This window comes from Neovison vison, chromosome 13 (assembly GCF_020171115.1).
Source record: "Neovison vison isolate M4711 chromosome 13, ASM_NN_V1, whole genome shotgun sequence".
Classification (NCBI taxonomy): domain Eukaryota; kingdom Metazoa; phylum Chordata; class Mammalia; order Carnivora; family Mustelidae; genus Neogale; species Neogale vison.
The window spans coordinates 67,263,435-67,289,995 of record NC_058103.1 but is presented as its reverse complement, the minus strand read 5'-3'; the positions used below and the strand labels follow the sequence as shown (position 1 = coordinate 67,289,995).

Here is a 26,561-nt window from a genome sequence, read left to right as displayed (position 1 = left end):
GAAAAGGACAGCATAGGGAATATAGTCAATAATACTATAATAACACCAGAAGGTGACAGATAGATGGTGATTATACTTGTCATCGTAAGCACAGAATAATGTACACAATTGTCTAATTTCTATATTGTATATCTGAACTAATAAAACATTATATGTAAACTAGAATAATAATTGTTTTAATTAAAAAATAAATAAAATACTAGTGAAAATTTCTGAACATTAGCAGTGCTTCCCTTGAATCAGTCAAGTGTTTTGCTTGCAAGAATACTTGAAGAATTATGTTCTGGCCTGATTCACAAATACATTTTGGGGAATTTGCCTTATCTTGAGGACTATTCTAGTTTAGTGATTTCTCCTGAGTTTGAGTATTACTAACAACAACAACAAACTTCTAAAACAAAATGCAAAATATGATTTTATTTTAGGTAGGGGAAATGAATTATAACTATAAATATATCCTTTGGACAATTTTAATATTTAAATTATATTCTATTAGTATTTTGTTTTGGAACTCTTCACTGTTTATTTAATAATAAGGATGAAAACTAGTAGAAGCATTATCCAAGTATGTTACATTTAAAGATGTGTATCATAAAAGTCATACTTGCTAATGGTGTGTGCTTGGCTGAGTGAGCAACTTACAATAAAGAGATATATATTATGGATAAAGTCCAATTATTACTCAGTTTTTATCATGCCAGCTGTAATGCAACATAAGATTCATAATTTATTCAACAGCATGCTGATCATATGCCATAAATACCACTAGGTCTTTACTTTTGCTTTTTTTTAAAAAAAAAAGGAGTTGATGCCTCTCATTAACAAAAGTATTCATCAATTGATTGAGTTTAACAACCCCTGGAATAGCCAGACTCAGAGAATTTTCCTCTATCTGATTTGACTGATCTACAACATAGAAAGCAAACAAACATAGAAATTGTTTCCTATCTCGTTGCTCATATTACTGTTGTGTTTTCTTTTCATTTGTTTAAAATTAAAATTATCTCTAACCATCTTTATACAGAATGTGGAATCAAGACTTTTCTTAAAAAGTCTTTCAAGGAAAGTCTTCTCTGAAGGGTACCATGAAAATTAAATGCTTGAAAAGCACTCAGCGAAAAGGCCACTCAGTGAAGCAATGGTGATGATAAGGATGAGGATAAAGATGATGATGATGACAATGACAACACAGTTAAATCATTCAGCTCAACCTCTTTCCTACTCCTCCAGACCAGGCATATCTAGTATATACTATGAATAGAAGCAGATATGCTAGGAGTAACTACAGGTCATCTATTGTTTCAGGAATAACAACAAAGGACCCGAGAGTTTGTTGCTATTTCACTGTTGTTATCATGATTTTGTCACAGAATCTGCTCATCAGAGGCTTAAAGTGTATGCTTAAACCCATTTCTGGTTCTCCTACTCTAATACATTATTTGAGATCTGAATGGAGGTTGCCATGCTCCTTGAAAGACACAGAAGGGGTAGCGGTGAGTACAGCAACTCCAGTCATAATTGCGTCTCTGGATTCTCCAGTTTGCATGAAGCCATTAAAACTGTCCAGGTCTACCCTTCTGCTTCTCTCCACAGTCCTCAGTCAGCTCCTCTTCAGTCCGGGCCATCTCAATGAACCCCAGATTCAGCGGTCACCTGGAGATCCCATGACCTGACTACTGTATTTACTTCTTCTTAGTATTATTTATTTACTTACTTGTTTTACATACCTCATGACTGGGATAGGTGCTCTTATAAGAAAAGACATGAGAGAGATGGTATCTCTCTGTCTCTGTCTTTGTACCATATGTGGATACAGTGAAAAGGTGGTATCTCCAAGCCAGGAAAAGGGCCCTCACCAGAACCTGACCAAGCTGACACCATGATCTCAAATTTTCAAGCCCCCAGAACTATATGAAATAAATTTCTAAGGCTTTAGCCACCCAGTCTATGGTATTCTGTTAGAGCAACTCAAGCTGACCAAAATAGATAAAAACATATCGCTTCCCAACAGCTCCTTTGTTGTCCCTCTCTCAGGTCCTTCTCACCCTCTGATTCCAGGCAATCACTGATCTGTTCTTCTGCACTATGGATTAGATTGCACTTTCTGGAAATTTCTACAAATGGGATCATACACTATGTACTTTTTGGGTGTATCACCTTTCAATCAGTATAATTACTTTGAGATCCTTTCGTGCTGTACCATATATATATACTCCACTCCTTTTTCTTGCTAAGTATTATTCCACCATATGGATATGGATATACAACAGTTTGTTGATACATTCACATGTTGAACAGTTGGGTTATTTTTAGTTTGAGGCTACTGAAAACAAAGCTACTATTGGTATTTGCACATAATTCTTGGTACGACATACCATACCAAGGTACAGTAAATTTCTCTTAGGTAAATACCCAGGAATGGAATAGCTAGAAATATGCAAAGTATTTGTTTAGCTTTTTAAGAAACTGCTCAACTGTTTTCCAAGGCGATTATACCATTTGATATTTCCAGTAGCAGTGTTCCAGTTCCTTCACATCCTCACCAACACTGAGCACAAGAAATCATGTTAATTTTTGCCATTCCAAAACTGTACCTGGTTTAAGTCTATAAAACATACATATCATCTTCATGTCATCAGAAAAGTGAAGCTCTGCCTATATTTTTCTCCCAATGAGATAAATTATAAAAAGTCCCTTCAGGGGTGCCTGGGTGGCTCAGTTGTTACATGTCTGTCTTTGGCTCAGGTCATGATCCCAGGGTCCTAGGATCCAGCCCCGCCTCGGGTTGCCTGCTTCTCCATCTTCCCCTACTTGTGTTTCCTCTCTTGCTGTGTCTCGCTTGGTCAAATAAATAAATAAAATCTTAAAAAAAAAAAAAAAAAAGTCCCTTCAAAGAACACAAAATTGTGTTCTAATATAGAAAAATAAAATTTTTTAAATGTCAAAATTCTTATGCTATTTAATATTATAATTGAGGTTTTATACTACAGATTTAAGTCACAGTAAAATTAGCAAACAAATGAGTTTTAATACCAAGCATACACTAGAATTTGAAATAGCATAAAAATAAAGTACTTTTACAAGGTCAGAAGGTCCATATTTTGTACTGTAATCACATGGTGTTAGGCAGGTTGAGATAGGGACTTTCTTAGTATACTGAGTTATCAAATATTAATAATGTTACAAATGTCTCACATATCAATTTATCTCAAATGTTCTCAGGAGCAATTCCTTTGTAGAGAAGAATTTTATTCAATGTTTAAAGTTTCCAAGGTCAACCCTTGGAACAGCTTGGCCTTGTGAAATTTCAACCAGGATGCTAAAATGTGATGACCATTATAAGTAAGTCAAAAAATGGGGAGGAAATAATTTTGCTATCCAATGACAGCAGCAGCCAGGAAAACTGCTCAGATGTCATAAGTGCCAGAACACAGAACCATGAAGAACTCAGGCAAAAAGAAAAGGTTTATTATCTATATGGAAACTTGCTACCAACTCCCAAATGCCTGGATGCAGCAGTCCTTGTGACGAAAGCAATGACATGATGGAAACCAGACAAGAAAAATAATTCACTTAGCAAGGTTTAAGTAAAGCAGCCAATATTAAAGTGCTACCAATTTGGAGTCACTGCTTTCAAAAGCCAAACATTCCCCTAATGTTCACTGGATCAAAAGTTATCTAATTGCAAAATAAAATGTATTAAAAAAACATAGAGGAGAATAGAATGGCAATACACAGACACCTACAAATCAGATTCCTTTTAAAAGACTTCACACTTGCATCATGGAAAAAAAATGACAATCTGCAGATTATTAGTGCTGCCAAAACTGAAAAAAGTTCTTGTGGCTAAAATAAAAGCAAAATATGCATAAATATACAAGGGTAACAAAAGACTATTTTTTGCTTGTAGGAGCCCTGTAATTTTATTTAAATGGTAGGTGTTTCTACAGAATAGAAAATGGAATTGCACTTAAAAAGACATCCAATTCCATATCATATATAGTAGTCATCTTTAAAATGTTGGCAGGAAAAAATGCCTTCAGGAAAAATAAAAGAAGCGAACTATTTTAAAGCCATCCATACCATAATAACTCAAGAAACACTTCATCTAATCACCTTTCCCCCCTTTCAGGTAAATCTGAGATATGTTCTCCTTAAAGAAAACAAAAGCCTCTATCGAGCGTCAATTTGTTCTAAGATACTTATGAACCTAAATCCCACAACTATCTTTACAACGATATGTTCCATGGGAAGTTGGGAGGTAAAAACAGTATTTCCTTTGAACAATTTGTGGTTTCTTACACTTAAATAAGAGCAATCTTCAAAATCATATTCATGAACAATAGGTATTTCTTTTTTTTTTAATAGGTGTACTCTTTATTTATTTGAGAGAGAGAGTGCACACAGAGCAAGAGAGAGCACATGAAGGGCCACGGTCAGAGGGAGAAGCAGACTCCCCACCGAGTGGGAAGCCCAATGTGGAGGTTGACGTGGAGCTTCATCCCAGGATGCTAGGCTCTTGATCTGAGCCAAAGGCAGACACTTGACTGCCATGCAAGTGCCCCGAACAGTGGGTATATCTGATTCAGATAGGAACAAACAAGTACAAGTGTGGTCTTTTGCTCTGTTTTGGGGTTTTGTTTGTTTCTTTAATTTCTTAAGCTTAAAAATGAACTTGGTCTCCAGAACTCCTATGCAACACTACTAAAGCAGTGGATTTTAAATCACCCACAGCTACTATCTCACCACAGAAAATGAGATGTAAAATCTGATTAGATTTTTTTCTAAAACATATAACATTATGTTTATTCCATGCATAGATATCTTTTTCATTAATGGAAGAGCTAAAGAGAGACAATGAAATAAGCAAGCTACATTTCTTCTTTCTTTTTCTATTAACAGTACCTTTTCTAAACAAACACAGCAATTCAGGGGCTCTGTTCTGAATTTACTAACATCAAATGTTCTTCTCAAGACAGATTTTTTACTGTGGCCACTTTAAATCAAGCTTATTAGCAGTTTGCAAATTTCTGCATAGTGATGAAGTTTGTTTTGTTGGCATAAAATGCAGATATATTAACAGATGTTTTAGGTTCAAACCCAACTTGTAATTCAAGGTTAACATGCTGATTGTATAAAAAGGGGCTCAGAATTTCAAAAAGTGATTTTAGGCTATTTTCAAGTTTTAATTTTATTCACACAGGATAAGGGCCATGATTTATAATACACACTATGCTATACAGTAGAATATACTTTAGTATATAAAATTATTGTATCCCTTTTATTTTTTTAAAGATTTTATTTATTTATTTCACAGACAGAGATCACAATCAGGCAGAGAGGCCGGCAGAGAGACAGGAAGGGAAGCAGGCTTTCTGCTCAGCAGAGAGCCTGATGCAGGGCTGATCCCAGGACCCTGGGATCATGACCTGAGCTGAAGGCAGAGGGTTTGACCCACTGAGCCACCCAGGCACCCCTGTATTCCTTTTAAAAGCATGGATATGCAACAATTATTACAACTTCAAGTTTTAAATTAGTAAAGAAGTAAACAAAGCTATAAAGTTCCTCTTGCACTAAATAAAATCTATCAATTATCAATTACTAGGGAGTTTTTTTGTTTGCATTTGGGTTTTTTTTTTTTTTCCTGTTCCTTTCATTCCCCTTCTACATATAAAGGGGTAGGTATTTATAGTCACCATGGAGAAAAAATGCTGCATCCTGATTTATTTATTTATTTCAAACATAGTTCTTCATCATCAATATAAAAAACAAAATGCAGACACTTCCCTCTCGGTCTGCCTCCACCACTGTATTTTATTTTGGAATCATTTTCTCAAGGAAAAGTCTCAGAAAGAGAAGACAAAAGATAGAACCAAAGGAATGACCACAGTTTTTGCCCTCTAACATAAGGATAAACTTTTCCAATGTATCATTGTGTGAATTCACACATGTCCCTATAGACTCACCTGAAATGATTTATAATTTTTAGTTATTTAGTAATTTAGTAGCTGGACAGTATTATGTACACTTAATTTATGTTTCTGTAATATTACTAAGTCGAACATTTTTCCTTTCAACTTTGATAACTGTTTTCATTTATATGAAAATTTATTTTCATTCTCAGAATATCTTCTTTTGCATATCACTCTTATACATTTTCATTAATTCTGTAAATGACATTAATATTAATTTTCTAGTCACCAAACATATCCAATAGTTCATCATATCATTAAATTTACAGAGAATCTGAAGTAGTATCTGCTGAGGATGTGGAGAACAGGGAACAAACCCTCATGCACCATTGGTGGGAATGTTAATAGGCGTAGCTACTATGGAAAGCAGTATGGAGGTTCCTAGAAAAATTAAAAATAAAACTACCATATGATGCAGTAATTCTACTACAGAGTATTTACCCAAAGAAAACAAAAGCACTAAGTCAAGGAGATACACGCTTTCCTATATTCTGTGCAACAGTATTTGCAATAGCCAAGATACAGTAGCAATCCACATAACCAAGGATGAATGAATGGATAAAGTTGTGGTATATATACACAATGGAATACTACTCAGCCATAAAAAAGAATGAAATCTTGCCATTTGTGACATAGGCTAAGTGACATAAGTCAGACATAGGCAAATACTATATGATTTCACTTATATGTGGAATCTAAAAACAAAACAAAAAAGAAACAGTCACAGATTCAGAGAACAAACTGATAGCTGCAGAGGGGAGTTAGATGGATAGGTGGGCAAAACAGGTGAAGAGGATTAAGAGCTCTAAGTGTTCAAGTATGAAAAATAAGTCCCAGGGACATAAAGTACAGAATAATATAAAAAACTTTGTATGGTGACAAATGGTAACTAAACTTAATGGGGTGACAATGCTATATAAACATAAATATACAATAATAAAAGTATAATATAAAATATAAATAATATAAATAATATAAAAACTTTATATGGTAACAAATCATAACTAAACTTATTGGGTGGCTATTCTATAAATGATTATAAACATCAAATCACTAGGTTGTATACCTGAAACTAATATAATATTATATATATCAATTATTATTCAATAAAAATTTTTTAAAAATTAGGGGGCGCCTGGGTGGCTCAGTGGGTTAAAGCCTCTGCCTTCGGCTCAGGTCATGGTCCCAGGGTCCTGGGATCGAGCCCCGTGTTGGGCTCTCTGCTCGGCAGGGAGTCTGCTTCCCTTCTTCTCTCTCTCTGCCTGCCTCTCCGTCTACTTGTGATCTCTGTCTGTCAAATAAATAAATAAAATCTTTAAAAAAAATTTTTTTTTTAAATTTACTGAGTATCTTTATAAAGCCAGAAATATGTCACCCCTACGCCATTTTGCTTTTGTCTATTTTTGTTTTTCTTCTATTTTTATTTTAAATGTTTATTTATATATATATTTAATTACTTTTAATCTATTTTACATAGTAAATATGTCTTCCTGTTTTTGAATCACAGGAGATATAGAAAAAGTTTATCTACCTCCATATTCTTATATCAGTTTTGCAACATTGTGTGTTAAATAACTCATGTTCCCATTATATTCTCACCCAAGTTTCATATAATAAATTCTAATAAATATTTCTGGAATCTCTGTCCTTTCTTCAACATGAGTTGCAGTGTAATTTAGTAATGGGTATACATTTTGGTGACTTTATGGGTGAAATGAAACTGTCTGAAATTGCTTTCAAATCAGAGTTCTTTTCTAGTAGGAAATTACAGTAAAATAGACCAACAAGGTAAGAATGATAAATATAATAATTTGGAATACTGCCAAACTCTAGGTATTGAAACAATCATTCAAGACACTTAGCAGAACACAAAATGTTCTAGGATGCTCATTATTATCATCATTTGGGACATTTTAAAGCCTAACAATATATGACATATGCTGTGAACTGCATATTTAAGTAATAAAATTAAACTTTCAGCTTGGTTAAAACAGTCAACTTTTTTTTTTTTTAAAGATTTTATTTATTTATTTGACAGACAGAAATCACAAGTAGGCAGAGAGGCAGGTAGAGAGAGAGGAAGGGAAGCAGGCTCCCCGCTGAGCAGAGAGCCCTACACGGGGCTTGATCCCAAGATCCTGGGATCATGACCTGGGCCGAAGGCAGAGGGTTAACCCACTGAGCCACCCAGGTGCCCCAAAACAGTCAACTTTTTATTGGTAGATAGGAAATTACAAAAGAAGACAAGCAAAATAAACATAATTTACTAAGATCATGTTAAATGTGTTAGCTGGTCATATTAGTATGTGTGTTTCCTACTTAATTATAAATGCTACACTCTTCTTTCATCTATTGATATATAAATAACAGTGATATGCATATTTGTAACACTTCTAAGCAAGCAAATGATTTCTCTGGCTAAATGATATCTCCCAATAGGTTTACATGGTATATTATGTTGGCATGAATTAGTTTGTTAGGTAAATAACCTTAAATATGAAATAGCAATCAACAAATATGCATAAAAATCACTTAAATGTGTATGATGTGCTTTCCTGAATTGAGTTATTCTAGTTTGTATATCTGAAGTAAATTCCTCAACTCCTGAATAGGGAAATCAAAATGAATGTTTAATTACAACAATATCAAAGTTTTTAAATTGCATCTTTATTTATCATCTTATAGATGGCTTTTTTTGAGTGTGTGGAAGATACAAAACTGGTCTATTAAAATTTCTGGATGTAGAACCAGATATTCCTGGAACTTGTGAAATAGGAAAATCAAATGTTTGGGATAAAGTTATGGTATAAAGATATCAATCTAGTAGTCATCAACCCATAAATGGTCTTTAATCCATAAATGTCATGAGACTGAATGAGATCTCCAATAATAAAGTACAAATAGAGAAGAGAACCAAGTACTGATCCCTAGGGTACTCTGACCCAAAGAGGTCTAGAGAAAGGGAAGTAAGGAACAAGTGAGTTACGGGCATCTGGGTAGATGTGCTGTCTGCTGCTCTAAGGTAAGTCAGGTAATGTGAAGACCAAACAAGGAGTAATGGATATAGGAACTTGGAGGTCACTCTCGAACCTAATCACATTGCTGGTGGAGTGGTGGGGATAACAGTGTTAAATTGAGAAGTATGTTTAAGAGAAACCTAAAGGAGAAGTACAAGTATAGACTTGAGTTTCAATGCCAAAGGCAACAAAGAATGGCTAGAGAAAGGTGAAGAGGCAAGAGGGGTTTCTTGGTTGTTTTAAAGACAAATGAAAATTTGTAACAATTAATTCTTTCTAAAGTTTCTAAATAACACATTCCCCTAATCCAATCAAAAGCTCTCATGAGGAAAATCCACTGAGAAATGATGACCTGTGAGCTAAATGGTAAGAAATATTTTTGTCTAGAAAAGTTGGTCATCAATTAGGATAGTCCTATTTTCAAAGTGATTAAAATGTACAGTAATTCTAACTACATATAAAAAGCAACAGTCAATTCTTCTTCTGCCTTTCATAAATAATAGTAGGGTAACGGATAATCCCCTGATCACCAGTATTCCCAGAACAGGTTAAAAAATAAAAAATTAAAAAAAAAAGCAAAGCTGGACAAGGTGGTCTTTCAGGAAGGCTATTCGTATGACTTATAAACAAATTTTATGTAAGTGATGAATTAAAATTCCTTTGGTATTTATTCACTGGTCAAATGTAGTAAGTTTAATTCAATAAAATAAAGCTGGAGAGGTGAAGTTACTGTCACCAGTTTAATGCTCAAAATGTACTCTGAAAGAAAGTGTTTAATGTCGGAAAGTATCAGAACTGTACTGTTAGAGCATATAAAGTACGTAAATATAATCTAATCCTGCTTTAGCCACATGAAGTAACAAGGTTTCTCGAACACCTGAAACTTTAATGGAAGAGGCCACTTTGCAAGAACCATAGTGGGTACTTAATTCAAACTACCCATGGGGGCACACACAAATGGTACAGACCCTTTGTCCCACTGAGCCCAGGAATCTCAAGCCATGCCCCAGACCACTCCAGGAGCAACTATTCACCGTAGCCTTCCTGTTCTCCCTCCCCACTCTCCCGGGTACCGTGACCGAGGCCTGGGGACCATAGAGTGGAAGAGATTGCAATTGCACTACCATTTACTTTGCATTTCTTTGCTAAAATGAACACAGTTTTGAGGTAATCACTGGTTAATATAAAAATCCACGGGACATACAGAAACTAACCCTTACACTGAAATTTAAGCTGAACTCAACCAATTCATACCAGTAATAAAGCCATTTAATCAGGATCACTTATAACTACAGAACTAAATATCATCAAGATCTCACCTCGTATTAATACTTAAGGCGTTCCAGAAACCATCGTGAAGATGTATGCACACTTAAATACGCAGGCTTGTCCTCAAAACATTTCCAAGTTGTTATGTTATGAAAATGCCAACAGAAATTTTAATTTAATTAAAATGGACAAATATCAGCTTTTCTCTCTTGGAAAATTTTGTCTCTGAAGACACGTCTGAAATGAAAATTTGCCCCTATAATTTTTTTTCTTTGAGAACTGCACTTTCCTGACAGCAATATGCAGTTCCACGCAGTTACACCCACTTCCCACTGCTTTTCAGACTTCTGTAGCAGAAGCGCCACCAAAATACACATACATATTCATAAGCTGTCTGAAGCATTAATTCCACACATGGCAATGTACACTTGCATCTGTGGTTGGAGCTTCTAATTTGCAAAAGCAAATATAATGTGTCTAAAAATCTTGATGAGTGAGTCTTTCAGATTCAAGCCCAGAACATTAAGGATCCACATATACATAATTTCAAGCAGCAATAGGCTTAAGTTTTCTGACTACCTAATATAATTCTCTCCAAGTCAGAGTGTCACTATATGAATATAATTATTGCCAATGCTAATTTCTCTAATTTACTTCTTATATGTATTTCAAGTTATAAATATTCATAACCAAAGTCCTCCGGTAGGGTCTCCTTCCACCAATAAAAACTAAATTCTTCTTGCTATAATACATATCTATTTTCCCCCGTTCTAATTTATGATATGGCTAAGAAAAGTGGCTTGCAATATCTTCTCAAAATAAAGAAATAACAACCCGCCCTTTCTTTTTTCTTTTTCTTTTTTTTTTTCAGGGTACAAGGGTCTAGTGGTGGAAACACTGACAATAAAATGTTCAAATCTTCTTCCACATTTCTGATTCTTTTTCAGTTTTTTCTTTTGTTCTTTTTTTTTGTAATAATTTCACCAGTAGTTGAGCCGATCTATTGCCTCTTCCTTTGAGTTCTAATTTTGCTTCAGTACCTAAAAATGGCATCTCCCTTACTCTCCTCTTTCTTGGGTCGGGGTACCTCCATAATGTGGCAGCTGGTGAAGCCAGGAAAAGCCCGGGGTTGCTAATTCATGACTTTTAAGCACAGAAATTTGCACATAAGTGCTTCACAAATAAAGAACTGAAGGATTGGCATCAACCTAAAAGTACATAAACAGTTTGCAAGATTCAAAGTTGTAGACTTGCTAATTTCTTGGCAAATTTCAATATGATAAAAATCATCAAAAGGTGAAAACCTCAATTAAAGAAGTAATTGTTTTAACATGGTTAAACACGTGACATGTTAATGAATTGACTTCACAAATCTTGGTGAAAGAAAACAAACTGCTTCTCCACTAATATTTTGGAAAAGATGACAAACTACTTTGCCTGGATTTTGATTTCTTGTTTATTTGTGTGAATTTTATTACACATGCTAGTGGTTCAAAACAAACACCTGAAATTGCTCAGGGTTTCCTAAGGAAAGCCTCCTGCCATATTTGGAGATCTGTTTATTTATAGAACTTATTTTCTCTTCCTAAAATACTGTAGTAGCAAAGATTAAAAATGTTTATTAAAGAATCTTGCAAATGAACATAAAATGTTTGGTAGCCCAAGGACTTGGCCAGCACTGCACTCTCACAGAGTGGCTTCTCACGAGACTGTTTACTCACAAATATATGCATCTTCCAGAAAGATCCAAGCTGTTTAAAGTAGATTCTCATTATTTGTTGATTCTGTATCTGTGAATTCACCTACCGGCTAATATGTATTTGTAACCCCCAAATCAATATTCACGGTGTTTTCAGGGTCTCTTCAGACATTTCTGGGTCATTCACAGAGTGGCAAAATTTCTGAGTTGCCCACTGTGCACATTCCCAGCTGACACTCTGCATCCTCGTTTTAGCTCTCATACGGTAAACAAGTGTATTTTTCTCAGTCTAGTAAGTGCCACCTTTTTTGTACTTTGTGCTTCTCATTGGTGATTTCGTTATTTTAAATGGCCCCCAAGCATAATAGTGAAGTGCCGTCTAGTGTTCCAAGTGGAAGAAGGCTGTGATGAGCCTTACGGAGAAAATATGTGGGTTAGATCAGGCATGAGTTATAGTACTGTTGGCCATGAATATATTAAACAAGGTGTCTTTAAAATGAAACACACACATAAGCAGGAATATGTCTCCATTGGTAAACAAAAATATAACCAGAGACTCATAGGAATTAATACTGTATTTCCCTAGGAGCAATGAATGGTTCGGTATTTGCTAATTCAGTGTTTGAAGTGACTTTGTAGAACATTACTACCATTAACTGTATATTTCCAATCAGTTTCACTATGGTATACCATTCTGAGGGGAGGGGGCAGAGGAAATAAAGCAGAGTATTCACATTAGTTTAAAACTTTGTTTCTAGATTTGGCCCAATTTTTATTTAATTAAAGTCTGTATTTTGGACTTTGAGCTTTATTAGTGTTATCTTTGATTTATAGCAAACAAAGAAACAGAAAATACAATGTCTATAGGCTGACCATATGACTTTGAATCTAACAATGAAATTACTTTTCTACTGCAATCCTAAAAATCACTATTCTTCTTCCTTTTCAATGCCTTCTTATTTGGGAAGACCATGTCTCAAGAGAATATATGACTTGCTGTACCGTGTAAAACCCAAACATAAAACTGTGAACACTATAAACTCTGCATATAGCCAAATGACAACTTCAAATAGAAAAGAAAAAAAAACAAGTTTGTCTTTGCTGTTGTCACTGGTGGATTTTCTTGAAGGAAAGTCTTTGCCAAATGTATAAATCTTTCCCTGCAGATATCACTTGAATATCTTCAAGTTGTTTCAACTTTCTGTTTTAGTCACTTTAGGAAAACAATCCAATCCCTCACTCCTCTCCATCCTTCTCCACATTTGCTCCTTACCTGATTAGGACCACTGGTACCAACTGTACCTATTTTTTAAATGTTACTGTATGCCATACAGATCTTAAATTTAAAACATTATTTTAATTTGGAAATACAAGATAATGCAATAAGCACTTTTTTGTATGATACTTCTGTCAATTTAATTGTCAGAAACCATATTAGATAGCCAATCAATCTTTGTTTCCAGAGAAACAAAACCCAATAGTGTGTGTGTAAGTATTTATATATACATATATGTATATATACATACTGAAATGACTCACATAAGTGCAGAGGCTGGCAAGTCCAAAATTACAGGGCCAACAGGCAAACTTGAAACCCAGGCAGGAATTGACGCTGCATTTTTTATTTTTTTAAAGATTTATTTTTAAGAATTCTCTACACCCAACATGCGATTCCAACTCACAACCCCAAGATCAAGAGTTGTATGCTCTATTGACTGAGGCAGCCATGCACCCTAATGCTGTATTCTTGACATTTCTTCTCAGTTTTGTTTTTTTAAGCCTTCAACTGATTGGATAAGACCCACCCACATGATTATTTAAAAACAATTGGTTATGGATGTAACTACTACAAAATACCTTCACAGCAATATTTAGATTAGTGCTGAACCAACAAATGGACAGGACAGCCTAGCCAAGTTGGCATATATAACTAACACACATAGTACCTTAAACCATAAAGGTGCCTCCAGTGAAAACCAATAAAAAATAGGAAACAAGAATAAATTGAGGCAACAGTCCTGAGCTCAAATCTCAGCTATTTCACAAACTTGTGTATTTTTTCTCTTAACTTCAACCTAGCTGCAAAAATGGGGAGCCAGTGTATTCATAGGTAACTTTTGGTAGTATTATATGGATTTGATGAAGAACTTAGTGTAGTCAATGAGTGGTAGTGCTATACTATTAGTGTCTATGTGTTTTAAAACTGATTGGCAGACATTGATATATTCCTGGCAGGTAGTAGGAGTTTCATAAGGCTAGTTTGTAAATAACCATAAAACAAACATATTAAGAAAGAGATGCAGAAGTGACTGCATCTAATGCATAAAGCAATTTAAGAATTCTGGTGTAAATTTAACAAAAGGCACATTCTGAAACCATAAAAGGTCAAAACCAAACACATGACATATGAGATCTGCCATCCAAAGACACCACTGTACATAGATCTAAATGTGGTTGTGTAGACCTGGATTACCTTACAAATCAATTGATAAAGACAGAGTGTTGCTAAATTTAAAACAAGGTCACAACGCAGCATCTTCCAAATGACACTATTGGAACATGTAAAGGAGAACTGTAATTCAGTCAGTTGGGATGACGGATAAGGGATCAGAACCTGAAGATCCATTTATTGTTTATATCAAAGTATCCAAGGAAAAGAGCCTTATCAGGTGACCCAATAAGGCAATGAGGTTTTTACACAACCTAGATGGAATATCCTTCAAGACCAACCAATTCCTCATGTTTCAACTCTGAGCTGATTCAGCAACTTTCCAGTTTCTGATTTGCTGGTGTCTTGCTATGGAGAGGCAACACCTTCTCCACCATTAAAGCACATCATTCACTGTGAATTGGCAAACAGCCATTCTAGATCATGATAATTTTTTGTAAGTTTTATTAGCAGGGGTTTATCTTCTAGGAACTACAGCAAGTCCTGCTGGAAGGAAAAAATAAAACTTCTGGAGTTTAAAATTTGAACAGTCAGGTGCCAGGCCATGCAGGACTGCCCTCTCTGTACTCCTCCCCAGTGTTGGCCTCTGAGCCATATCTGTATACTGGAGGCCAAAAAGGACCCAGTAGCTTCAGCAAAAAGATGGTAGGAAGTATTTTAATGGGCAGAAATTGTGAGTAGACCATTCCAGATGGAGAGAAAAGCACAGCTAAGGTTGAAAGATGGGGAAACACAATGTACATACAGACTAAAACAGTCCCAATTTGATGTTCGTACATAGGAAGGTTGAATAAGAATACTGTAAAGGTGACCCGGCCATTTGGAGCACTGTAAATGACAAGATTGGAAAACATTTTGTTCTTATTTTACTGGCAATGGGAAGCTACCAAGTTTTGATTTTTTTTTTTTTTGAGCTGGTAAATATCAAAATAGTAACTATATTAGCATAATTAACTTGTTGAGAGCATAGGAGATACCTTTGAGAAGGGAGTGACTGGCCAGCAAAATTTACTGCAAGAATCTACATAGAAGGTAATAACAATCCAAGCTGGAAAGACAACTGTTAAAATAAAAACTGAGGATGAGAAGGTGAAACACTCAGGAAAAGACAATCATTGGAATTCACCAAACATCTGATTGGATGGGAAAGATGGGGAACCTGGAAAGGCTGATATGTACTCCAAGGTTAGTGATTCAGATTTCAACAAGAGCCACTAAGAGAAACACACATGGCAAAGAAAAAAGTGGATATAGAGTAGCAGGAAAGACAAAGAGGTTGAGTTAGACAATTGGAATTTGGCCTTAAATAATGAAGTCAAGTATAGGTGTTAAATAGTGATATTAAGAGATACAAACGATTAGTGTAAAATGATGATTGAAAGTTATATAACAGTGTAACATTATGTTTTTTAAAGAGCAATTGTGAACACATATACAAATATGAAGAAGAAAAAAGGAACATCAAAATATACTAAATAATCCTGGGAGTTTTGAGAGAAAAGAGATTTGAGAGAAAAGAAAAGAGAAAAGAGTTTTGAGCTATATTTTCAAAAACTTATAAAGATAAGATCAAAATAAGGAAACTGCCTTTTCAGTGGTGACACAAGATGGAAAAAAAACGGACACTAAACACTTACTAAGCAAGTGTACTTAGTATTATATATACTTGGGATTTTTCTGAGTGAAAATAAAAATAGCATTTATTTACATAAATGATACAGAGCTCTTATTTTTAAAACAAGTTGAATCTCAATTCTTCCACAGATCTTTTCCTCTCATTGTTAAAACCATATTTTGCAAGTTTAATAATAAGGCATATAATGAATTTCTACCAATATATAATGTATAAATTATTGCTAATAAATATACTACTTCCTCTGTTTCCTTTCATTTAAAACTATTAGCAAAGTGTCAATGGAGAACTTCATTATGAATCATGGGCAAATTGACTTAAGTTTCTAAGGAGTAATACATCTAAATGCTAGAAATACCGGGGCACCTGGATGGCTCAGTGGGTTAAATGTTCCACTATTGATTTTGGCTTAGGTCATGATCTCAGGGCCTGAAATGGAACCCCTTGTCAGGCTCCGTGCTCAGTGAGGAGTTTGCTTAAACTTCTCCCTCTCCTTCCACTCCTCCCCTCACTCATGTGCACTCACTCTCTCTTTAAAATAAATAAATAAATCTTTAAAATGATAATCAATGTGGTGCCTGGATGGTTCAGCTGGCTGGGTGTCTGCCTTCAGCTCATGTCATGATTCCAGGGTCCTGGGATCGAACCCTGCATCGGGCTCCCTGCCCAGTGGAGAGCCTGCTTCTCTCTCTCCCTCTGCTACTCTCTTGCTCTCTCTCTCAAATAAATAAATTTTAAAAATCCTTTTTAAAAATTAAAAAAATGAAACTTTAGTTAAAAAAAATTTAAAAATAGTAGAAATAGTATTTTTTTAATTTCACAATTTAAGCAATCTATAAAATAATGTTTAGGTACTTAAAATGTTTGTTTGTAATGTTTAGGTACTTAAAATGTTTGTTTATGACTGAGGGAGCTCACAGTCCTAAGGTGGAACTACAGGTACATAAATAACCAGAGTATGCCATGTATCATGGATAGTTTTATGTGTCCACCTGGCTAGGTTGCAGTACCCAGTTATTTAAATCAAACACTAATATATATGTTACTGTAAAGGTATTTTGCAAATGTGACTAATGTCTACAATCAGTTGACTTGAAGTAAGGAGATCACCCTCAATAATCTCAGTGGCTCTCGTCCAATAAGTTAAAAGACCTTAAGAGCAAAATAAAAGTTTCCCTGAAGACGACATTCTCCCTCATGATTGTAGTACCCTTTCCTGCCTGAGAATTTCCATCCTGACAGTCTGCCCTTCGGATTCCAGACTTAAGAGCCGCTATAATCAAATAAGCCATTTCTTTGAAAGAAACTTTTTTTTTTTCACTTGCCCCCACACATCCCCACCCACACCCACACCCATATTTTACTGGTTTTGTTTTTCTGGAAAACCCCGATTAATACAACATGACAAATCTCATGGCAGAAGTACAAACATGCAAGATAAACAACCTGTGGGGTTAGGGAAGCTTCCACAGAGGTGATATGGTTGGGTTGAGTCTTAAAGCCATGATACCAGGCAGAGAAGGGAGGCTATAATGTCATGTAAGTTAGAAGAACCAGGATGGTCAGAGTCCATAGGTTTTAGAAATCAAAAAGTGTTCAGGATAATGCCAAGTATTTCTCCAGGTACGATGGAGAACTCCAGGTACACATAGGAAGCTGTCTTCATGAGTCATGGTCTGTTCAGGGGTTGATGGGAAGCTTCAGGGAATTTTAAGTAACAGACAGATTTAAATCACATTTTAGTAAAAAAAAAAAAAAAAATTAAGTAGGCTTCCATACCCAGCTCGGAGCCCAATGCAGGGCTTAAACTTATAGTCCTGAGATCAAGACCTAAACTGAGATCAAGGGTTGGACTGCTTAACCAACTGAGCCACACAAGCACTCCAGGGAAGGTTACTTCTGTAGTAAGGCAAAGTAGGGGTGACAAGTAATACCAGTATTATATTTCTGCTGTCTCTCCTTACAGAGAGGCAGCAAATGTTATGGAAACTCAAGTAAATTCTACTTTAAATTAATACTTATCACTGCAATTATAAAGAATTATAAAGAACTTTCTTCTTTATAATTTATAAATTCTTTATATTTATAAATTTGTAAATTTATATATTTACAAATATATAAATTTATAAATTCTTTACAAAGAATTAAATAGGTAGGTGAGGGAGCTGAAGGAGTAAATACACTCGATTTAGAGGTCTGTAAATCAAAATTCCACCTAGCAAGCTGAGTCTTCACTCCCCACTACCACAGAAATCTTGAGATTTTCCAAATGTTTCACCCACGCATAAAGACAGTGGTATGTGAAAGTCAAGGTAACAACCTAACAACACGGTTTATAGAACTAAACTGTTCAAAAAGCAAAGTTCTCCATCTAATAATCTCCATCTAATAATCTAGCACTTAGGTCCTTTCTCCATACCTGGCAGAGATAGCAAGAATCATAATACTAGCTTGACCCTTCTGTATGTTGTCTATCCCTTAAACATATTCAATGCCTCCTCTTACCAGAACCTTGTTTTATCAAAGCAATATTCAGAAAACATCAAGAACACTAGACTGTCAGCAAGTATATAACCAGTAGTAGAAGCCCAAATGTGCTTCTTTGTGTTACCCTCCCCACACTCAATCCCAGCTAAGAAAATGCATCCTAATTTTTAAAACAGAGTTACCACAGCAACAAAGTGAACAGTTAAAAAGCAATGAACTTAATCAATGCAAGTCATTGTTGGAAAGATTATCCCTTGAGACAAATCTCTCACTGCTAAGATTATTGCTATTTATCTGAAGTGTTTTCTGAAAAGGTAAGAATGACTGACTGAGGGCTTCAAATCAATGAGGTATGTTTTTTTTTTCCCCCTTTCAATGAGCTAAAGCTCCCAGTAGACCTAAGCTACACTTTTAATCACGACATTAATCGATAACAATTACACCCAAGAGAATGCCAATATAAGTTTTCCAGGAAATCACATAGGGTTTAAAGTGCTATACTTGTAAAAGTAGTCAATATGATGTATTGTAAAACAGAATTTGGGTTGATGTCTTCCTATTTCCCTAGAGCAGAATTTTGGTGCTCCAGACCCAGAAATGTTAGCCTACTGTTTCTCAAACATTAATGTACTTATGAATCACCTGGGGATCTTGCTAAAACGCAGATTCTGATTCAGCTGATCTAGGGTGGGGCCTGAGACCTACTTTTTTACAAGCTCCAAGTGACGTCCTCACTGCAGGTCAACAGACTGCACCTGAGGCAGCAAGGTGTCAGCACATCAGGAGAAAGGGCACACAAAAGACATGCATACTGGTGGAGAGATGCTCGCAAAAGAAGGATTGGACCATAAGATTCTACTTCTAGAATTTTCACCTCAAACTACCCTCCTTGGGAAATAGTTGAGAAAAATGGTACACTAAACATATCCTGAGGAGTAGCACTTTCCAAATGTATTCCAAGGAACCCCAGTTATCTAGCATATTAATAGGTGATGCCAGAAAAATCAGGCACTAACAGGTGACTCAAGAGTCACATAACTCGGTTAACCAAATGTTAAGTAATAATAATGGCTAACATTTGTTAAGCACTTACTACGTACCAGGTCTGTTCTAAATATGTGGCATGGAATAACTCATTTAATCTTTCTGGCACCTTTACAAGGGAGAAACTATATAATCATCCCCATTTCACAGATGTGGAGAAGGAAGCAAGGGAAGTCAAGTAAGCCAAGAGTCACAAGGCTGGTGCATGCTGGAATCCAGGGTGAAGCCACTCAGGGGTCCTTCCAGAGCCCTGCCTCCACTCTGTGGAACATGAGCACGTTTTAGTGTTGATGAGAAGTCTGACTCACTACAAGGTGAAACAAGGACTTGTAAGTGGTCAAGGAAGGGGGGATACGCAACAGAGAGGAGAAAGGAAAATCTAGAAGTTAGGGCAAGATCAGAAATAAGAACAAGCTAGAGAAGGGAAAAATTAGAAAATGAAAGTAACATTTGGACAAAAACAAGAGTTAGAGAGTGTACTGTGAAAACAGAGGCATCATCCACTCATATCTGAATGAAGACCAGTCTGCTTAGCAAATAAATGCCCAGGAGAGGAAAGCAGGTCAAGTGGTGGACCTCACCAACCCAACTGGCAGGAAGACTTGAAAGCTTTACTTGACCAAACACATGAAAAAGCACTTAAAGATGACAGTCATGATTATTCTTATACTAATTACCTAATTTACAGATTATCTGTGTCCCCTGCTGGGTCTCTTTCTTCTTCCTACAGGATTGTTTGGGTATTTTGCTTCCAATTAGCAATTCTGTAAAACTGAGTTGGGAGAAGAGAAGACTATTAAATGGTTGGGGGGGGCGCTGCTTGTTGAGTTTGTTGCTCTTATTTTGGGATCTAGCAATAGGGTTGGGAGAGGGCATAAGATATGAAACTAATATTGAAAGTACATTCTTTTTAATCCTAGATTTCAAGGAACCCTCTCCGCCTTGACTTCATGTTGCTAGACCCAGTCTGAATTATGTAGTCTGAGCTAAAAAACAGCCGGGGCATTACACAGAGTATACCTCAGGTCAGGCAGAACTATAAACAAAGTAGTTGTTTGGTTAGATGAACACTGGGACACAGTTCAGACTGTTCAGACAAGCATTAAAACAAAAACTGACCTCGGAAACTTCTGACATTCACTGATCCCTAATGCAATATATATACAGAGATGCACATGGAAAATTCTAGCACTAGCTTTAAGGAAACGAAAAACCGGGAGACAAGGAACTGCCTCTCGGCATCCAGAAACGATCTGATGAGTAAATGTATTTACAAGTACAGAAATGAGGCTAATTCTTTCAAATCAGACAAGTGGGGTCCCTTGGCCTCCGAGACTGAACTGCGTCCCAACAACTGTACTTACTCTGCACCATCCCCTCACCCTCACTACCGCTGCCCCCCTATAGGTACTGGGCCCCTCCGTGTGTAGAGTTCTAAGGTGAAGCGATCTAATTTTGTTATGCTGGTACTTCAACCTACATTTACAAACTTTTCAAATATTTTAATTTTATCTAAATGTTTTCCATCAGCATGTTCCTTTTTACAAGAATTCTTTATTGTTCCAAGACAGAAATCATATCCCTTTGAATTCCAGATGAAAACATTTTAGGCCTATTTATGATTGTATTTCAACAGACATGTATACACATGTAAAGCAGCTTCAGTGTTATTTAAAAATACACTTGAATAGTTCTCATTGTGTTGATATTAGCAAGGCACTTAAGAAAACGCTTCCAGGTGGCAGGCACCTGCTCTGGCTTTGAAACACCAACCTCAAAACCTATAGTCAAGCACCAAAATGGGGAAGAGCAACAAACTGTATACTTCAGCACCTAGCAGTTTTGGCAGCTCATTTGGAACTGGTTATTGCCAGCTGGGCATTTTGCCATTTCCTTGAGGCAAAATTAAAGTGGAAGATGCAAGGGTTTTATTGTAATTTTCCACCACATATTTATATCATTATGGGTTTTGTGCTGCTCTAGTCCCCACACAGTCTCACTGAATATCTTCTTATTATGTCACTGAAATGTGAAGCAAATATAGGATGATGCAGGGAAAACAAGTGGGCACTGTGTATAGTAAATGATTGCTGAAGATAACACTATGCCTATCAGAATGGGCTACATAATTTGCAGGCCCTGTGCAAGATGAAAATGCAGGGCCCTATGTTCAAAAGGCAGAAGAGAAGTTCCATTAAAGGTACTAAAATACCAAGATTTTTCCTTTCCTCTGCAGTCTCTCTCTCAACCTGCCATGGTATTGTTCATCTGTGAGTCTGTGTTGTGATCCCTCAGGCGCAGGGTTACCTGCAGAGTGCAGGCACACTTCCATACCGGCATGCGTTTTCCCCCAGGTGCACACAAACTGCCACCTCCCCATTGGGTATTGAGTCTCTTCTCCCTCGAGTGGCAGACCAATGCTCCATTGGGGGAAGTGGAAGTCAAGTCAGGGACCTCCCTTCCCCAGGGCACACTACCCCAACCCATCCCCAGGAGCACGGAAAATCTCTATACAATGATACATCAGGCACCTGAATTGGGATAGGTGAGAAGTTCACCCCACTGAGGCACTGTTGTGACACTCTGGGAGGGGGACAGCTGTATCGATGTCCAGTCCTGATATGTCCTGGGCTCTTGCTCTAGAGCCCACCCCATCCCTGCCAGGTACTGAAAGGCAGCAGCAGTTGTGGGACAGGAGTATGAAGGAAGAGGCCAGGTCTTTGAGTTCCTAGGAGGTGGGGGTGCAAAGCAGTGGAAAGCAGAAGAGAACCTGTCCCAGACCAGGGACAGCCTCCATTATCCCATCAGACTTCACTTAGGAAACACAAATGCAAACATAAAACTAAGGATTTCAAGACAGCAAAGCCAGAGCATTAAACCTTAACCAAATCCTCTGGTCACAGGCCTATACGCCAGTCCTGATCCATTTAAAAAAAAAAAAACAAAAAAACAAAAAAACCAAGGCCCATGGGCCTCTACTTACTTCTGCAGCGTATGTCCTAAAATTGGACAAAAAAACATTAGTGTGACTCCCGCACAAGGATGACACACAAATTCATTGTGTTCCATATTTTTATTTTATAGACCTAAATACAAATACACAACGGGGTACACACAAAACTGGGAAAACCTAAGTAAAACAGGGGAAAGTGGATTGCATCAATGTTAGTACCCTAGTTGTGATATTATACCACGGTTTTGCAAAATGTTACCACTGGGAGAACCCAAGTAAACTATATAGGAATTTCTCTGTATTATTTCTTACAACTGTATATTGTAATTATCTCAATTTTTTAAAAGATCCAAGGCCTATTAAATGGACAAAAAACCAGCATACAGGCCATCATTACCAAAACTACCTATACCTGGATATATTCAGAATATTAAATTGAATATAATTTGACTTTGATATGATACAAAAGAACAATTCTTTAAATAACTAGGTCAAATACAAAATCTATAATCAGCATGTTAACCATACTGTACGCTACCAAGAGAAATGTGCTCAGTTCTATTTCTTGTTAAAACTTCTCTTACCTACTTAAAATAAAATGAAAACACACAATCTAGAAACTATAAAAATACTCTAGAAACCAAAGTGGTCTTTCCAAAAGCATGCCTTTATTCACAAAAGGGGGATAAGTGTGTATTAAGCAGTGCAAAAATCAACTTTAAAATTATTGCACCCAGAAAGTTGGCTTGGGTACCATTTACAACCAAAAGTACATATTTGATGCTGGTACAGTTACTTAATTTTTATGTACATAAGACAAAACATCTTGCCTGTCGAATGCTAAAAAAACCCCTAAAGTATAACAGGGAAAATCCGAATTCTCCAGACTGAGTTCCCAAGGACCTGAGCCAAGTGAGAATTCTTTGTTGCTTTTTCAGACTGTGTACGTGAACAAATGCCCAAAGGGGATCAATCTTGTCACAGTCCTGGGGGGAAAGGGCATGGCCATGTCTGTGGGGCCTCAGAGATGAAGAGTGCTCAAAGGACACCTAGTTCTACTCAAACAGCATTAAGTAAAATAGTAGAAGGGAGGCCCTCAACACCACACAGCCGAACACATTAGCAATTTCTATCAACTATGGCAGCCGGTTCCCATTCTGACCTCTCAAGTGCTTAGCACCAGCTCAGTATAAATTATGCATCCCATTACTATTTCTTGCTCAGTCAGACAGCATTCAGAGCCAAGATAAACCCACCTTTGGTTCAAGCCAGGACTTTACAGAGACCTGAAGAACTGATTACACAAAGCAAGAGGCTTGGGATCCAAATTAATTTTGCCGCTGCTAACTCTGTACCTCTGGGTAGAACACTGAGCTGTTCATTAGTAAAATGGAATTTGAATTTCAAAGATAAATGAATATTCATTCACGTTGGGGAATTACATACTAAGGCATTCAAAAAAAAAATTTGTTGAATGAAAGACTGAATTAATGAATGGATATGTACAGACTTTCCTCCAACCTGGCTTTTTTCTCTCCACTAGCTAAATTCCCTTTCGGCTTTATTTCAGAGTTAAAATATCGAAGGAGAAGGGAAAGAACCACAAAGAAGACAGCACTTCGCTCGTGACCTCGCTTGACTGGATCGTGCTGCACCGCGACATAATTCATCACTGTCAGCCCCAGTCAGATGTGGACATGCCGGCAACGCCAAGTCAGCATTTGCCAGGTGTGGCAAATTACCCAGTCTTCATCGAGCCAAGCTTTGAGCCTGGGAGTCTAACAAAAAGCACTTAAGAAACCTCCCGAGGCAGGATAGCAGCGCTGGCCGCCTATCAATGCCTCCTTGCTCGCAGTGCCCTAGTTTTGCCCCGGCTGGCTCAAGTTCCTGTGGACAGATTCCGAGGCTCCTGACCCAGCCAGTGTACTGAGGAACTGGGCTTCTCCCTGTCCCATCCTGGCTTACCCCTGATGTCTGCACACGTGATTTTGATACACTTTCTCAAAGGCATATTCAAACCCCTCTCCGCTTGGTGTAGGCTTGGGTCCCAGGCTGGCGGGGCGCCCTCTCGGCAATTCCCCGCCTCCTCCATCGCGGGCACCGACACAAATACTGCTTTGTATCTACAAAATCCATGACTCTGTTCTAGTCCATCATTGATTCCTTAGCACTCAAAACTAAGCCAGTTACAGTTCGTTTAATGAACTGTAGTTCATTTAATGAACTATGATGCAAAAATATTAAGGACTAAGCAAAATACAAGTTAAGAGCCAACCTGAACTGTGTGACTGTGTAAGTAGTGGAGAGGATGGTCTAATATTTTAAAAAACACCAATCTAAAAGATGACAAAACGTGTGGTTGAACATAGATGAACAATGCAAAGTGTTTTGTGTTGTTTCTTAAAAACTAGTTTTCTACAATGTGTCATTCAAATCAGCGGCCACTCTAACTCCCAGCTTTTCTTCCAAGCTCTATTTCACAGGTTTCTTACCACCTTTAAAGTTAAAATGCTACTAAAAATGTGCATCAAATGACCTTTTAATCATCAAGAGAAATTAGCACAGTCAACTGCACAGTGCCATCACATTAAATAATTAATCATGACATGGCAAAACTACCATTAGAACTATATAAATTATTTAAGCTAAATCAAACATATGGTAGTTAGCTATTTCTTTCCAATCCACTAGAACATCCTAGTTAACATGAATACCATTGAGGGTCCCGTGATTTATATCCTTCCAACATATTTTTACCTCTCCATTCCAGAAATTCCGTTTCAAAATGTTCCTAGAGGGAAATGGTTGCGAGCAAGAGGTGAAACATAAGAGAGAGGAAAATCCAAGTACATAATACAAGCCTGCGGTACAAAATGAGGTCTGAATATGAAAAGAGGAAATGTGGAGAAATTTATTGATAACAACCTAACCATTAATCCAAGTTGTACTTCACTGGAAAACTTGAAACCATTTACAGAACTATGCAATGGAACATTCACTAAGAACTCAACCTGACGTATCATGGAACATCCTCGTATCTGGAGAGTCTCCTCATCTCAGGGATCTTCCCAGACTATTAACAATCCATGTACTTTAGAAGTCTTTAAAGTGGACTCCAAGTTCACTGACCACTCTGACTGTGATTCTCATATAGCACAACTTCAGATCTCATTTTTATTTCCAAGTAAACTAAAGAAATGATAAAAGCTCCTATGTCTACCAGTTTCGGTATGGTGCCAGTGTTCTGCACATTAATAATACTCATTTCTCCATTAACTTAAAAAAAATATTTCTACCTTCAGTGTAGATACAGGCAAAGGGAAGAATTTAATGAATGGAACACAGCCAAGTCAGTAGTTAATCAGAACTCCCCTTGGGAGCTTTTCATCTGCAGTTTATAGAAATTAGCACAGAAAGAAGGAAGAAAGAAAGGCAGAGACCCTGAGCTAACACCACAGCCTACTCAAAACAAACAAACAAACAAACAAAAACACACCAAAAACAAAAACTACGTGCCACAATAGAACCATAGTGGTATGGAGTTGATTTTCGTTCTTTTTTAAAAATATGGTTTACTGGGGTGACTGGGTGGCTCAGTCTGTTAAGTGTCTGCCTTCAACTCAGATCATGATCCAACGGTCCTAGGATCAAGCCCAGCTTCGGGCTTTCTGCTCAGAGGGGAGCCTTCATCTCCCTCTCTAACCTGCTCAAGCTCTCTCACCATCTCTCTCTTTCTCTCAAATAGATAAATAATAAAATCTTTAAAAAATATATGGTTCACTGTTGCTTACATCTATTGTTATGAAACCTGTGAAACATAATAATAGAAAAATTGTTAGCCATGAACACATTTAAATAATCTGGAAAGTTATCCACTTTTTAAATTCTCATCATTCACTGTCCAATACATAAACTTCTTTTTGTTATCTACTATAATTGTTTGGGTGATTTCTTTTTCTATTAAATATATATATATATATATATATATATATATATATATATCCAAGCCATATCATTAATAATCCTGTAGAAGTTTAC

The 26,561-nt window shown here is 36.7% G+C and overlaps 1 protein-coding gene across 2 annotated transcripts in view; it reads right to left on the bottom strand.

Moving 5' to 3' along the window:
- PRKD1 (protein kinase D1) overlaps positions 1-26,561 on the bottom strand; it is a 333,946-nt gene that overhangs the window by 198,259 nt on the left and 109,126 nt on the right. The window lies entirely within an intron of this gene.